This window comes from Drosophila eugracilis, unplaced genomic scaffold (genome assembly GCF_018153835.1).
Source record: "Drosophila eugracilis isolate 14026-0451.02 unplaced genomic scaffold, ASM1815383v1 contig_19, whole genome shotgun sequence".
Classification (NCBI taxonomy): Eukaryota; Metazoa; Arthropoda; class Insecta; order Diptera; family Drosophilidae; genus Drosophila; species Drosophila eugracilis.
The window spans coordinates 23,945-40,638 of NW_024572754.1; the positions used below are offsets into that span (position 1 = coordinate 23,945).

The 16,694-nt window shown below is 45.4% G+C and overlaps 2 pseudogenes; both read left to right on the forward strand.

Annotated features, from left to right (window-relative positions):
* Positions 1–11,366, forward strand: part of LOC121529807 — a 33,562-nt pseudogene extending 22,196 nt beyond the window's left edge.
* LOC121529806 lies at positions 1,561–4,221 on the forward strand (annotated as a pseudogene).
* Positions 11,367–16,694: the final 5,328 nt, after the last annotated feature.

Consider the following 16,694-nt stretch of genomic DNA (forward strand, 5'->3'; position numbering starts at 1 on the left):
AACCGCAACACTTTAAGCCAAATACAAATTAAACTCGGCCACTGCCACTGCAAAATAATAATAATAAAACTCGCAATTCGCAAAAACCAGAATAAATAGCAAAAAGTTAGGGGAAAGTCATTCGGCAGACTGCAAACTGCTTTGTGATTTATAGAGCAAAACAAATATAATTAAATAAATCCTCGAATAAATATGTACACACTCCACACACACACACACACACACACACAGAATCCCATTCACACACACACACACATTACAACATTCAAACAAGCCAAGTGATTTCTTTTTTGCCGCTCGCTTTGCTGGCAACAAGTAAAAATAATTAATTATAGATAAATGTGTGCGACGCGTGTGAGATAAATTGCCAAAGCAACAGAACCGAAAAACAACCCCTGCCGTCGATGTAATAAATGACTGTGCCGCAAAATGAGCTTTTAGTTTAATTAATCAAATGAATAATAATCAGCGCACTAAATAGTTGAGGCCAGAAATACAAAGTGCAGAGAGAGTGCTAAAATACAACATAAAAGTGCAACGCCCCAAACGGAAAAACCAACAACAGATGGCGTAGTGGCGCCGAATGAATGGGATACTGAGGAAGGGAGATCATCGTCAACGACGACAAGGACCTCGCCCCCGTTGCTGCCGCTGTGATTCAGATTCATTCTGGCCGCCCAACAAGGCAACAACAGCGAGCGCGGCGATCACAGCGGCAATAGTGGTGCGATCGGTGGTGCACCGCCAACACTTAGTGGTTGTGGTGGTGCCGGTGCGGGAGCGGTTGGTCCTCCGGGTGATCCTACTGGAGGCGGAGGAGGAGGAGGAGGAGGAGGTGGTGGTGGTGGCGGGGCTGCAGGAGGAACCGGAACCGGTAGCGGTAACGGAAGTGCTGGCGGGGCGGACTGCAGCAGCGACGGCGATCCCAAGAAGACCTTCTCGCTGCACTGCTGTTGCGTGATCGTCGACATCACACCAGTGGCGCATCCAGGAGGACGCCTGACATCGGCAACAACGGCCTCGGGAAGGGATGCGGGTGGAGCCGCCGCTGGAGGAGGTACCAGTGGTGGTGGCAGCGGCGGCGGCTTGGGTCTTGGCCTCGGCGAGAATGTCTCCCAGTTGGCAAGCCAACTGTTTCGCTTCGGAAGCAAAAAGCGTCCCGGCGTTTGCATCTGCAATGCCCAGTGCCGGCTGCAATCGCTGGGCGAGACCCAAGGCAGCCTGGGAGCCACCACCATTAAGACCCATCATGGCAGCCTGGACAGATTGCTGCAGAAGGGAGATGGAACTGCAACTAGTGGTGAACGTTCGATAAGTTGGGTGGTAGATGGTGGGGCGGCAGGATCTGGTGCCCTGCTCAACGCCTCCTCCGACGAAAGTGATGATAAGAAAAAGAAATTAGATGAGAGTAACCAATTGCCGCCCCCGCCACGCCCACCTTCGCGGTCACATGCCAAGCCTACGGCCAAGAGGAATTCGATCGAGGCGTTGAGGTGGAGAAGTTCTATCACCAGATCAACGGCGATATCTTCGGAAATCACAAGGAGGGTGCGAGCTCGCGATGAGGAGACCATGGAACAGAAGTGCATTAGGCGGAAGGGTTCCGTCAGACTGACAGAACCCACTGGCCATGCCCATGTCCGGATCGAGCAGAGGCCTCAGTTGCCACCAAGACGGCAGAAAAGTGCCGAGGAAGTGGCCACCATGCCAAAAGAGTGCTCTGCGTCAGCCATCCGAGCAATTGGAATGGTTCGATCGTCGTGCCCAGCAGCGTCACTCCGCCCGATCCGCTGAAGGTGGTCAGGTGCGCGAGGAGACCATGGAATGGTTGAAGCTTCAGAAAACTGCCAGTCCCATCCAGCCAGTGCGCACCTCTTCGGGTCCCAGTGAGATAACAGTCCTGAAAGACGAACTGCCGGACTGGCTACTGGATCATCTGCCACGAAAGAAGGAGAGGGAACGAGATCGATTGCCTTCGGATGCTGATAAGGCAGTGGGTTCTGCCTATGCCAAAGCTCTCTCGGAGCTGCTCAAGAAACCACTTTTCCCGACAGAGTTCCGGACCTTGTGAGTTCTCTTTGCTGAAAACAGACATTGTGGAATGGCTCACCAAGATGCAGGGCAGCAGTGGAACGGAGAGAGGCAAGTCCCGTCGATCGCATCACCGCCGAAACGGCAGTGGGGGCGATGCTCAACCCCGTTCCAATTCCCAAGAAGATGCCCAGGATCAGTCGAAGACCAGCCATCGAAAGAGACACTCGCTGGGTCACAGTGGAGCAGTCAGTGAAGAGGAGCAGCAACAGATCACTGCCGATTGGATAGCCTATCCTCTGCACAAGCTGCAGTCCCTGGGCAAACAGCCACCGCCAAGTCAAGCGCCGGAAAGGGTGACCATTCCCAGTGGCTATGCGGTGCCCAGTGCCCTTTCACACACTCCCCTATGCCAACGGAGGGAGGAGCGTTCCCGGGAACGAAGACTGCGTCACTCGGCCAGCGAGGTGGTGGGGAGCGGTGGAGGAGCTACGACCTCCACTCCAAGCACTGCCCACCTGGAACGATTGTATGCCAAGCCACACAAAGAACGCTATCAATATGTACCGAAAGCCAAGGAATCGGGAGGCAGGAAGAGCGTTCACGCCGCCATCAGACCCAAAGGATCCGCCACGGTCTCCGACATGTCCGCCCAGCGTTCCGGTGGCCACAAGCGCAAGTCCTCGAGTGCGGAGCGAGCACCAAGGTCACCATCCCCAGGACCCTGTACGGATCCCGATTGTCCACTACTGCCTATCTGTACGGATCCACATTGCAGATACCAAGAATGCCAGGCGAGGCAGTGCATCACCTCGTCGGTCAGTTCGGTGAATCTGGCCAGGCATCAACAGTTGGCCCAGGTGCAACTCCATGCTGTGCCAGCTCATCTGGTTGGAGCCATTGGTTCCGATGTGCCAACAACACCTTCCACAACCGCAACGCCTCCACCTCCAACAGGTGGAGGGATCTTAGGATCAGCTGGAGTGGGAACTGCCGAACAGGAGGAGGAGGTGGTGGAATCCCGGTAACCGAACGCCGCCTGGTCATCTGCCACGATTGCCGATCCTGTGCCCCGCTCCTCAGCTGCCGGAATCGCAAATGCCTCAATGCCGCCAAGTGCAACTCACTGCCTCGCTGTGCCGCCGACTTTAATCGCCTGCGCACCCAGCTGGCCCAGCCGCCCACCACATTGGATGACATTGAGCCGGCGCCGCTGGATGACCTGGAGATGCAGCCACTGCCCTCGCCACCGCATCAGCATCCGCACCATCACTATCGCAGCAATTCCCAGCCAAATACGCTCCAACGTGGAGATTCCGCCAGTTCCGCAGGAGGAGGAGGCTTAGCAGGAGCGGGATCAGGTGGATTGGGAGGACCAGGATCTGGACTGGCTTGGCTGGAGCCCACAACCACGCTAGTGCAACCACTGCCCGCCTATGTGCACCATTCAAATGGCAAGCTAATGAAGTCCGCCTCAGCTGCCTCTCTAAATTCCCGAAGACGACGCCATAAAACAGTGCACTTTGGAGAGAATCTCCTGCGGGAGGTTTGCCAGAATAGGAAACTCATCAAAACTGAGGCCCAAGTGCCATCCGGTTCGGCGCCCATGAAGGCCAACATCCAGATGCTGTACAACTTCGTGGAGGGTGTGTTGAGTGCCTGGGTGGATGACGATGAGGATCAGGTGCGTTCTGGTGCTGAATCGGAACCAGAGCATGGAGTGGTACCCATGCAACCGATCCATAGATGCAACCGATTGCGTTACCAGTGCATCCGTCGGGTCGTCGAGGAGGCAGCCGATCTCCAGGGCACCCTCAAGTTGGGCAACTCCCGCTATCGCCATCGCCATTGGCGCAGCACCGCCAAGCAGTGCAACGAAATGTTCCTTCGCAAGGTAGGAAGGGAGGGTCCAGTAGAGGGTCTATAACTTGGATTTAGTTCATCTGAGAGTCCTTGATACTAGTTCATACTTAAGATACTAACTAGTTAATAAGTTCCATAAATCAAGGCTCCTGATTTAGAACGGCTTACTTACTCGAATAATCTTTGCAAGCTTTGCAAGAACCTTATCCTAATCGCTGTCGTTGGCTACATTTGTCAGCGCTGCTTTGAACTTTTACTCCCGTGGAAATAAATGAAAATCGCGTGAGAAAATGTCGCCTTGGCAGAAAGCACAGACCAATTTCCCCTCGAACTCGTACTCATACCCTTACCTTACCCTTACCCTTAGCACCGCGAATTCCTCCAGTTAGGTGTATTGTCTGTCTGGTAGAAATTCATTTTGGGCTGCCTAACAAAACGTTGATCAAAGCCAAAGCATCCTTTTCACGCTCGAGCTGCTCCTGGGCTCCTTTTCTGGCTCCACAAAGGAGCAATAATAATTAGAGCATTAGCCACCCACTCCCCCTCCTTACCCTGAACGCCAACCCTAGCCCTCAAATGCCATTCGAGAGAAAAGCTCTTAACACACGGACAAATAGCGTTTATAGGAGGGTAGAGGCAGTGTAAATGGGAATTGGGGATGGGAAAAACTGGTACTTGTATTTAGTTTTTCGGTAATGAATGGCATTGATTGCAATACGCATGAATCAAACGGCTTCAAAGTGATAAAAGGCCATTTGTCCGAGAAAGCTGATGGAAAAACATAGAGCGAGAGAGAGAGAAAAGAGAGAGTGAGAGAGAGAGGATGGAAAGCTGTGGGCATTGGCTAGTGAAAATGAAAAGCATTGCAGAGGAGCATTTGAAAATAGGTAGATAAAGAATGCCATGCACTGATATATAGCTTCTAAATGTGAGTAACAACTTCAGAATTCATTGGAAACACAACACGCACATCGCATGTTGCCTGTGTTTACTTTGCATCCTCTCCCAGCTTCGTTTGGTTAACTTAACAAGCAAATAGATACATTGGTCAAGGGTTTTACATGCAGTCCTTGAATCGCCACAAAGATACTAGAGAATCTACGTATATAGTAGATATATTCAAATGAGTTAGCCAGTAGCCTGAATGGAGGGTCTTCAGTTGGCTTATCAACTGAATGGGTTTGCATATTAATTAATGGCCAGATCAGCGCTAAAAAGATTGTCCTGAATGAAAAGCACACACAGAGAGAGAGAGAGAGCGAAAGCATGAATTGGATTTACCTGGATTAAAGGTGGCAGCATCTGGATATCCTGTGAGTTTTTGTCATTCCCGCCATTACTCTAATTAACGCTTGTTACCCGTCCACATGATCTGAATACCTAAATGCTCCTCCATGTCCTGTGATTACTGCACACACCACCATCCACAGCCCAACCATTCCCAAGGTTGTCCGAGTCCTTGTTAATTTTTGATTGATTCAATGCTAAACAGTTTCACCTTCTTCAGCCAATTAGGTGGGCCGCTCAGCGTTGGCTGGAATATTTAATCAAATCGGAATGACATTGCAGGTTTACCACCCAACCTACTAACCGCCTCTCCCACGCCAAAATGAAATGAGCTGAGGGATAATTCCAAATTGATTTTCGCATTGCAATGCAGCAATTTGACTGTGGGAAAAAAGGCAGAAAAAAAGGAAGGAAGGAAGGAAACTTTACAAGTCAGCAACGAAACGTGGCTGATGTATCTTTCCATTTTAGCCCCAACCTCATCTATCTCTCCCCCTTGCAGATTTCGTCTTTGAATCAATTTCGTTTGGCTAACAACATTTGCGCAGGCAACGAAAACTTCTTTAATGCCTCACTTAATCGCAGCAATGCCAGAAACGTGCCACAGCCCACCAAATAACTTTTTCCCCAACCAGGTTAACCTTGCCCCAACTCATATATATATATATAGCGATGTCTATATAGGTACCGTCGAGGTCGAACCCCTGCATAAACACTCTATCAAATATTGTAATTTTTGACAGCGACATATGAAAAGATTTTCGCCATCAAATCGAAGGAGATGAAGTTAGGGAGAGGTGACAATGGCTGTGCCAATGACATGGCAATGGCATCCCCAGCTCATCTCGTCCACATTTGACATTCAAAAGTCATTGATAATTATGGCTGAAACGTGAACGACAGCCGCATCGAGGGATCACAATCAATTCTTGATTAGAAATCGTAACGAAAGCACCTGGCTCACCTGTGCGGATAAGTTTTGCCTTGGAATGGGCCAGATTGGTCTCTATATGAGGGGATATACTCGTATATATAGGGATCTATAGGGCAGGAGACCCATCACTGTGCCTAAGTGGGCGGGTTCGTCTGTGCGTAAATTGAATTTTGATTTTTACCGATGCTGAGATATGGCATATTAGGCCCCCAAAGTAATCAGGTGGGTAAAGTGTGAGGAAGGAGGAGGAGTAGGAGCAAACTGGGGAAAGCCCCGACTGGCTGGCATTTAATCTTTTGTGTGATTGTTGTTTGGCCGTGTTCGCATTCGTGTTCGTGTTTTGGGTTGCCCATTTAGGCTTACACCCATGTGAACGTTTTCAGCCATTCGTATGGAGTTTGCCGGAAGGGGAGACGATGAAGGATGGTCTGACTGACTCCCCCCAGAGGTGAAATCCCATTGTCAGTATCAGGGACTTCGTTCGCCTGATGAAATTCAGAAACAAGTCGCCTCTCGACAGGTACGATGTACTACCTTCTGCCACTTTTGGGCCAATTAAAAATTCATGAATCATTTGACAAACTCTTTTTGGACTCTTTGGGCCAATCTCTCCTAGGATGACCAGCAGGAATGCCAAATGCGTTGTAATCTGTTGTGCAAGGGGTACCCAAAATACGTACCGTCTTTAAATCACCAAATTTGATTAGCCAAAAGGGTTGCCTTGATTGTAGTCGAGTCCAGTCTTTAAATTAGATAGAGGAGCCTCTTAAAATCTTTAAATTTGATTAAAAGAAGAGAGCCTTGCTTTTTGGGTCAGTCTTTAATATTTCGAATGGTATATAAACTGAAGGCGACCCACACAGCCCACATTTTCAATTGCCCGACCCATCATCCTGAAACAGTTCCCACTCGACAGCTTCCCCTCAGCTTGATGATTTCATGGAAAACTTCATTGAGCAAGCGGAAACTATTTCGTTTTGGTGGAGTGCAGGTGCGGGTGTGTTTTTGAAGTTTCCTTTTAAATTTTCGCCCAACTCTTGGAGCCAATTAAAGTGACACGCACAGATATCGATTGGGGTGGTGTGCCCATCTCTCATCCCCTTCTCCTCACAGCTTGTAACCGCTTTGATCTAAGTCTGAGGCTGAGTCCTCCGTTTCCTGGCCATCATCATCATCATTATCATCATCATCATCTGCGATGCTGCAACCCCTTTTCAGTCGCTAATCAAGCCACGTCTCAGGTTGGGTTCCTTTGGTTATTTGCATGCCTTTGCACTGCTCTTCGATTAATATAAATTTGATTAAACTTGGTCGCTCCTTTCGATGCTGTTGTGGGTTAAGTACACACATGACCCAGGCTGGCAAAGACGGTGACTCTGCACCACAGGTGGGACTTCCCCACCAGCAAGCAAACCCAGCACGACCAACCAACCCATTCCAGTCCACCCAAAAAAAAAAAAAAAAAAAAACCACAAAACAGGAGGCAGTCAAATAAATAACTTGTAAAACATGCGCCTATGAGCAAAAATGTTTGAAAATTGCCAAAACGTAAGCAGGGGTGATTGACCCGTGACAGGCTGGAGTATCCGTAGTAACCAAAGGGTGGGGGAGGGTCAGGGAGTCCCTGGACCAAAAGGGACCCCATCACAGGAAGGAGGAGCCAGAAACGAATAGACCGCTTGATATAAATTGATTTCCTTGGGAACTCAAATAAAAATGATGAAAAACAAGAGAGAGCGACAGTTGGGCGGGCTAGTGGGCAAATGGGTGGGATTGGGCGTGATCAGGGTGAGTCGTTACGCTCACCTCCGGTGAAACAGAATCAAATGGAGCAACCGTTTTTATTGCCCTCGCAGGACATGGCTTGAACAGGCCATCGACTTTGTCTTGGCGAATTCCCATGGACTGAGATGCCAACGTCTCCCCTCCTCATCCCTTTTGGCCTCGCAGTTCTCTTTACTCCAGAAGATGGCAAAAATGGCTATGAATTCAGAACATGGAAGGAAGCTTTAAGACGATGGGAGATAGCCAAGGCAGACCAGAACAAGCAACCTTCAGTCAGCCAGTCAGTCAGGCGTCAGTCATTTCGGTTAGTGGATTAGTGAGTCAGTTTTGGACGACCCCGGCACTGTTGAATGGGCTTACCAAGTAACAGTTTGCCTTTCGCCATTTATTTCCCTCCTCACTGTGTGCGGGGGAGTGCCTCTCCAGACCATTTTGTCAATTGTTGTCTGGGGCCTGTCTCCTATCTCTCTGTTGGCCCCTTTTCTACCTTTAACCCTCTGATTGCTAAAAATGCAGGCGAGAAGAGAGGGCACATTGCTTTATCGACGACATACGGAACAAATGTTGCTGTCGGCTTTTCGATAACAGCAACAACAACAATAACGGCAACACCCGGCCATGTGGTTTTTCAAATGGCTTCTCGAACAGGACTTACCAGTGGATCCATCCAGCCCTGCCTGCCGGCTAATTATGACCATCAGTGGCTTCTTTTTTCTCTTCGATTCATTGAATTTTATCGCCAAGCAACCAGGCAATAAATTCCTTGTTTTCATGTTATCCAGTGACCTCTCGCTATCTCTCTACCTCTCTTCTCACTACTTGATTCTCATGCCTTACTTTTATTTCATGTTGCGATTTCGGACGATGATCGAATGAGCCTAACTACCCACCGTTTCGGATGAAGATGGGGAAAGTGTCATGGCGTCCACCACTACAGAAGCAAAGGCCACTGGCACCGCTGCATCTTTCCTTCAATTGCACGGGGAGCTGTTCGCAAAGCCGGGCCAGTTCCAGAATTTGGTAGTAGGTCTTCCGGATATAGGAGGTCTATAGTTGCCCCCAAATCTCTCTTTTGGGAATCTGGGAATTTATGCTACTTTCGGTAGATACTTAATCTAGCAGCTAGCTACGGTTTTGGTATTTCCCTTGTTCTGTGGCCAAAACCTACTACGTCCAACAAGTCTTATCCATAAATAGCACCCAGTACCGGAATTGAGTCTTGGGAGAGCCTCTTTTTGGGGAACATGGCAATTTCCACCGTTAGGGATTTGGTCCACAGGGTGGAGAAAGCTTTTTGTGGGAGGGGATTACCTTATTATGTCCGCATAGGAGGGTATCACAAGAGTGCAAGTAGTGTAGCATAGCGCAGATTCATATTGGTAGCTCCACTTAACTTTTATATAATCTTGATTCGTTATTAACGGTCAGGTTATGGCTCTAGTAATGTCGTTCTGGTGTGATTAGACAGTTTGGATTATCTTTGGTTTTATTTGTGTACACTCCATTTCTATGACTAGAAAGTAGAACTTCATAGTTAGAAGTAACTTCCATCTGATATTAAACCGGTTTCTGATTTCCCACCTCAAACCTCGCTTTTTCTTAATTTCCCTACGCTGTTATGATAAACCGAACGTTCTTATTGTACAGGACATCCCCATCCCATTGCCCTATCTCTGATTAGCTCCGAAGGTTTAATGGGTTGATGGCGAAACTGTTGTTGAAGTTCTCCCAGGGATTACAGTACCCTGCCCTGCCCCTGCCCTGCCCCTTCAGTCATATGATTTAACTATAAACAAAACCACATCGAAATGTTTGCCAACTTCCTTTCGCAAATAAAAAAATGGTTACCACATAAAAAACACCAGATCAGGCTGGCAAGAAAGCGAGGCTGGAAGGGCTACTGGGTGTGCCTGAAGGGCTTCAACGCTGCTCTTCTATCCGTGCGATTCCCCGGGAGGGCCGGGCGTGAGCGGCGCCCAAACGCAGGATTATGGTGCATGCACAGTGTCAAGCAATCGATGCCCGGCATCCCAAACGCGACTATATCTTCCTGACCTGGCGGCGTTCGATACCCATCTCTTCCAGGCGCCCTGTCGGGTGGCTATCTTTATTGCACTGCAGTTGATGTTCGAGTGTTAATTGGTTGGATTGGATTGGATTGGATTGAGGGCCTGGTGGATAAAGTGCCCTTGGAGTTATGCTCGCTCTCTCATTTCCGAAAGTCCAATATCAAGGAAGTCCTTCAAGGAAGCTTTGAAAGACTGGCGCGTCCAAGTCGGAGCATGAAAGATGACAGCGCAAATTTGTTTGCGCAAAGGATATGCACGACGAGCCAGGGCGAGTTCACCGCTCTTGGGTCCAATTCCCTCTCTCTCTCTTCTTCCTCTCTCTCTCTATCATCTTATAATCTGCTCCAAGGCTGGTTGAAATCTTATACCATCAACAAGGAAACCACAGTGATCACTCTCTGAAAAATAATATCACAGCCTTGGCCTTAAAGGGAATCTAAATAAGACTTTAAAATATTTATTATAAAATATGTGCTTTCTTTAAGCTTTCATTTGGATTTCAATGTTCAAAGCCTATAGTTTCTAAATATTTAGGTATTCCCTTAAAACATAAATAACAGGGGTACCAGAAAAAAAAAAGAATTCAAATCATATTTTGCGAGGTGCATAGATGCAGATACAGTCACAGGACGAGGACGAGGACTATGGACATAGACCAGGGGACTGGCAAGGCCTTGATGACACTATTACCAAAAGTCTCCCAAGTGAAAAGAGTGAGATATATCTCTGAAAAAGAGATGGAGATGAAAGAGAGGACAGAGAGTGGGGGCGGCTTAAGTGTGAGCCATGATTGGGGGTGGCAGCGATTGACTGACTGCCAACAGCAGATTGCCTTGAACAACTGCAGTGGCAGCAGCATCCACTGTGGCAGCCTAAACCCCACATGTCTCAAAAGACATACATGATTCAGCATGGCCTCATCTATTCATCCTCCTCATCTTGCTCATCCTGTTGGGGGTTGCAGCTCTCACCATGTTTTGCAGTTGTCATTAAATTTGCTAACTGATAGCCAGCGATGGCGGGCAGGGATGAAAATGGGTTTTGGGGGTGGCCAACTTCCCAGTTTGGATGCTGGATGGCTGGATAGTTAGTTTGCTTGGTGTACCGTGTGCAGAGTGGATGCCATTCCCTAGGTTGGGGGACGATTAAGTTCGACGTTTGGCGCTGGGAAGCGTCCAAATTGCTTGCGGTGCATTTGGTCTGCAATTTATTTTCGTCTTACCTCTTTAACATCCCATTTTACTACCCACAGGTGGAGCTGGAGAACTGGGTGAATAGCATTCCGCAGCGCCCTGTGCCCGCCACGCGCCTTCCCATGAGCATCGCGGAAAAACCAGGGCTTCCACCTCCCTTCAGGAGGGAGATCTTCCAAGCCAGAGGAGGCCCATTGAAGATCGGTGATGAAATATGTTGGCATTAACTGCGGAATAACATAACTGCTCGTATATATCAAAGAGTATGCATCTTGCAAAAACGCAAAACCAAAATACATTTCATATGCATTCAATGTGGGCTTCGGGGCGTGCAAAAGTATTCGATTGCTATTTTTGGGTGCACCGAGCACCTCCGAGATTCAGGATGAAATCAAAGACACGGCACGGTTTGGTTGGTTGCATTTCACATTTCTGTAGCACAGTAGTCTCCGAGCAGCTTTGTTGGCTCAGGAAGATTGTTGCTGCTGCGAAGTCAATTTACCAAGTGTGCTGTACCTGTTTTAATGCAAATGAATGGCACACGATCAGTCATGTCAAAGGATAAAACTGCGTTTCTAGTCGCCGTAAGATACGACCTATTACACCCCCTGAATAGCAAAGGCTTAAACAAATACCACCACCCCTGCCTGCATATCAGTGGTATCGCCTGGTCATCATCGATCTATAACATTTGTGAAACCATAAATAGGATTTGAACCTCTGAATCATACTGTACTGAATACGACTTTTGGAGTGAATGGCAGATGAAAAGCCAGACAAATTCAGGAAACCCTCGAATGGAGGATTAACTCCACATCACTGCGTTCTTTATCAATGTGTTTTGTGCTTTACATTTCCTAGAGCAGGAAAACATGTCGTTAATAAAGCCATCGTAAATGTTTTGAATTTTGATCAGGCAAACTGAGAAATGCACATGAAACTGACCCATAAATTTAAGAGCAACTTATCCAATCACTAGTGAATAATTATAATCCGCATTAGAGGAAGTTAGGACACATGAATGGATTAAGTTTTAAAAAAGGTTTTGATGAGCATAAAGGTTATAAGCAACCTCCTTACCAAATCGAGAGCTCCATAAATCTCCACTACCTGCTTCCCCGTGACTAATGAATCGACTAGAAAAACAAATTCCACAAATATATTAAACAGGACAACAATTTCTCAATATCACGCTGTCAACTCCATGAAGTCAACCGGAACAATGGGCAACGGAACACAACAATCCCGCGTTTTCCGCCTGCATTACTGCCATTCCCAACTTCAATTTCTCAGATCTCTCAGGACGATTCCCCAAAGATTTATACCCATTGTCAAGCGAAAAGTTACGGGTTGGGAGGTGACAGGAAACTGCTTCTACTTGCAACTATTTATGTATTTACAAATCAATTCCCCACATCAATTCGCAGCCAAACAGCGTAAAATTCCTTGCACTACACAATTTATTTTCTCTCCAGCGCAAAGTTTTTGCAAAAAAAAAAGAATTAGAAGATGGTGGGTGCAGATGGTTGGCAGAAACCAAATCTCAAGTGAGGAACATTTTTGCGCGCAGCTCAAATCGCAAGACAAAGCAAAGGAGGAAAGATGGAAGAACGAGCAGGCAAAAGCAAACAGGAGAATTGAACTCAAGCTGAAGCTACAAAGAAGTGCACTTGGCCCAAACGATGAAATGCTCTGCGGATAAACCAGGCAGCAAAATCGAAGCAGAGATATGGAGACCCCTTTCAAGAGCACTCCACCGCCACTTCCCCCTTGAAGAAGAAAGTAAACTTTATTTGTTTATTATTTTTATCATGTCATTTTCGGTTGCCCTTTCTCTCTGGCTGTGCAATTCTCTTTCTTTCAATAATTTTACCGCCACTCTAGCGTTTTATATTGTTGTTGTTGTTTGTTAGTTAGTTAAAAGGACTTTCAAAGACAATTGTACTGTCTGTCTGTCCTATCCTCAACAGCTTGATTCATTCGTCTGCGTCGGCATCGCTGATGTTTTCCAGCTATTACTGGCTTCTGCCTCAGCTGCTACAAGTGTTTGCCGAAACTTCGAGTTGTCAGGGAAATTCTGCAAAAAGAAAGTTTTGAAATTATTATAGAGAAACAGCTTGTGGAAGTTTGCCTTAGAACAATAATTAATAGGTCTTGGGAAGTTTGGTTGTAAACTGTTGCAATCAGGAAGCTGTGTGGAAGTGAATTCTAATTGTGTTTAAAACTATCTAACTTCTAAAAGATCTATTTCAGACATTTTTAAATTAAAGAAGTTAAAAATAATTCTTTTCCAAATTTATTAAAAAAATAATTTTATCAACCTTTTTGTACAATTTTGAAGGAAAAGTAATTTATCAATTTGACATCAAAAATATTTAAAAAACAAAACGAATGCTTTCAACATAATCGGAACCAGCATTCTTTCTGTAGCTTACTTTCTGCTGAGTTATTCTCGATTTTTTTCTTGCCCTTTTTTAATTTAGTTTTTCATTTTTCTCATTGCTCCACAAAGGTGTCTGGTTACCCAAATCAATATATGACCAGAGCAGGCGCTGGCCTGCGCCTGCGTGTCCCTTCATCATCTTCCTATTTGTCCCTTTGGATAAACCATAATTACTTTAGCCAGACTCTTTGCGTTTCCACCATCGTTTGCTCTCTCTCTCTCTCTCTCTCTCTGTGTTCCTCGGCCTGTTTGTGTTTCTTAACTAGCAAAAAAAAAAAAAAAAGTAGAGAGAAAAGAAGTGAAAAATGAAAGAAAACGCAAAACCATTGAGCCGAGTCAAAGATTGTATAAGAGTGCTCTGGGTCTATTGCTTCCCTTTTCCTCATTTCCACCCCCACCCAATGCTTGGAAAGCATACTTGGCCAAAAAGAAAACAAACTTTGGTGGATGAATATTGTTAAGCGGAAAAGCAAGGAGTGGCCATAAATGCAGTTTGCATTTTACATTTAATGGTCTTGACCACTGCCCTTGATGGCTTTGTTGTTAATTAATTTCTAGAAAAATACCAGAAGGGTTGCCATGACTGAATGAGTAAAGAAGATGATACAGTGAAGGCACGACAGTGGGCAACAGTAACAACAACAACAACAACAACAACAGCAAGAAAAAGGTGTCACACCAACGCATCATTCATTCTGGTTGCTCCTTTGTGACTGTGTGTGTGGTGTTTGCTAGTGGTGGTCACCAAGCCACCCTCCTCCTCTTTTTCTGAAAAGAGCAGCGGTAATCCTTTTTCTTCTTCTTACTTTTTTTGTTGTTTATCTTGCCTTCTACTTTTGTGTGTGTGACACCTACAACAATAGCTTGCAGTACGTTGTTGTTGTTGTTGTTGTTTTATAGCTGTCACCTTTCGAAATAATCATATATGTGTCTCAGCGGGCGGAGGTGGATAAAGCGTAAGGAAGCGAGTCAGTGGTTTCAAACAGTACTTGTAGTTGCTTCTTTTCTAGTTTTGCATATATATATGTGGGTATACTTCTCTCAGCTGCTTCTTTTTCTTTATCATTTTCTTTCCTGCACATAAAGCACTCACACACTCATAGCACATAAGCTCCAAACACACACACACACACACCCACACCTGGACTACAATGTGTGGAGCCATAAAAAATATTGCTTGAGCGTTTGGTTTTCATGCACTCTGGTTTTTACGCTCATTGACTCCTACGACACCAGCTTCACCCGCAGCATGCCTACCTCCTGGCCCACCATGTCCCACACTCTGCAAAAGGCCTGTAATCCATCCCGCCAACAGCCCTTGCACCCCTAACCTGATGTGTGCCATGGCAGGCGGCGCTGTCTATCCGGGCTCTTGCTACTCCTGCTGCTTTTTTCTACCTCCAACCTCTAACTTTCCCCCTCTGGATGCTTTCAATTTGCAATGGCTGCTGTCATTTTCAACTCAATGCAGCTCACCCTTCCACATTCTTTATTCTTCCTTCACACCATCTCCCTCTGCCCTTCAATTCCATATACTATTCACAGCAGCTATCATTCATTCGGTTTTTAAATTGTTGTTTTGCTTTAACATTTTTTTTTTCATTTTATCCCTCAACAAAACATTGGTATAACGTGGGTTAAAGGCTCTTCTTTATATTTTAGCACATATGTTGCAAATTCAAAAATAGTTATATTTACTTATAAAGAATATATTGCGTAATTAAAGAGTATTTACTTTCCACGTCAATGATAGAAAAATAGACATCAAAGTCTTAAAAATATGAAAATTATTCACTCTAATTCTTTGGAGCTTTCAGTAACACGCTTTTGTTAAATCAAGGAATTTATTTATAGGAAAATTATCTTCATCGCTTTGGAATTAAAAATCCTCCATAAAGCAAAGTTTCTGGTCTTAAAACTTTTCAATTTTTAAGGGCCTCCTTTCATGAAAACCCACACTTGAATCCTTATTTAAATCTTAACATTTCCTTACTGACCACCTTGTCAGGTGAGTTTTTCATTCTTTTAAACTTTTCACTTTCACAGAGTTGATTCAGTTTTACATTTAATTGTTGTTGTATTTTGGATGAAAAAACCTTAACCGCAGTTTTTATTGCGTAAAAATGATTTAATTGTATTCCTGCCATCGATTTAAATGTTCACTAATTGATAAATTACAGCAGTCAGGCGGCAAGCAATACATTTTCGTCCATTCTAGGGTGGTGGCAATAAAATGTTTAATTGCGCTTTATGAAAAACATTTAAAAACAAATAGAAAGTGTTTTTCTTAGCTGCTCCAACCCCGGAAAAGTGAGCAAATCCATTTCAGATCTTCCCCTAACATTGAGATTTAATTCTTTTGGGAAATTTACTCTCTACTTACACAAGCAACCAAACAGATACACACACACACCCACATAGAAGCCCTAGTGCAATTAATTTGCAATAATTAAAGTGAAACTCAACCACCACACATTTACATATAGAGTATATATACATATATCGTTTTGGCTTTTCACTTCAGCTTCTTCAGATGCATGACCATAGCCGAAAATTTGTAAACCAAAACTATAATGAAATCATGTTGGTTAATTTTAACCGCAACTTTATGATGGAATAACCAAGCCACACAAAATGTGAAAGAAACTTCTGATGGGCAGCGAAGAGGATCAGAAAAGGAGAAAAACAATGTTCCTCCCCTTTCCACCAAGAAAACCCCCTTTTCCACATAATTGTTATGTTACAGTTCTTTTTTTCACTTTTATAACTCTTTCTCTCTCTTTAGTATTTTTAATGAAACCATAAAGTTTATAATTACCAGCAAATTTACTTGTTCGGTTCGTTTTTGTCCTGAGGTTTCTTCTTAATTAAGCAAAAAAGAAAAAAAAGCTTTGGTTTGATACAACTTTTACACTCGTATTATGTATATAGCTGAGAGTGTGTATGTGTCAATAGATGGGCAGTAACATTTCATAAACTAATACCCGAAATGGTAAAATTTATGGCAAAAATATGAGAAACAGGTTGAACTCGAAAGTCAGCACAAAAAGCACACATGACCATATGGTGACCCCTCTCTAGTTCGGCTT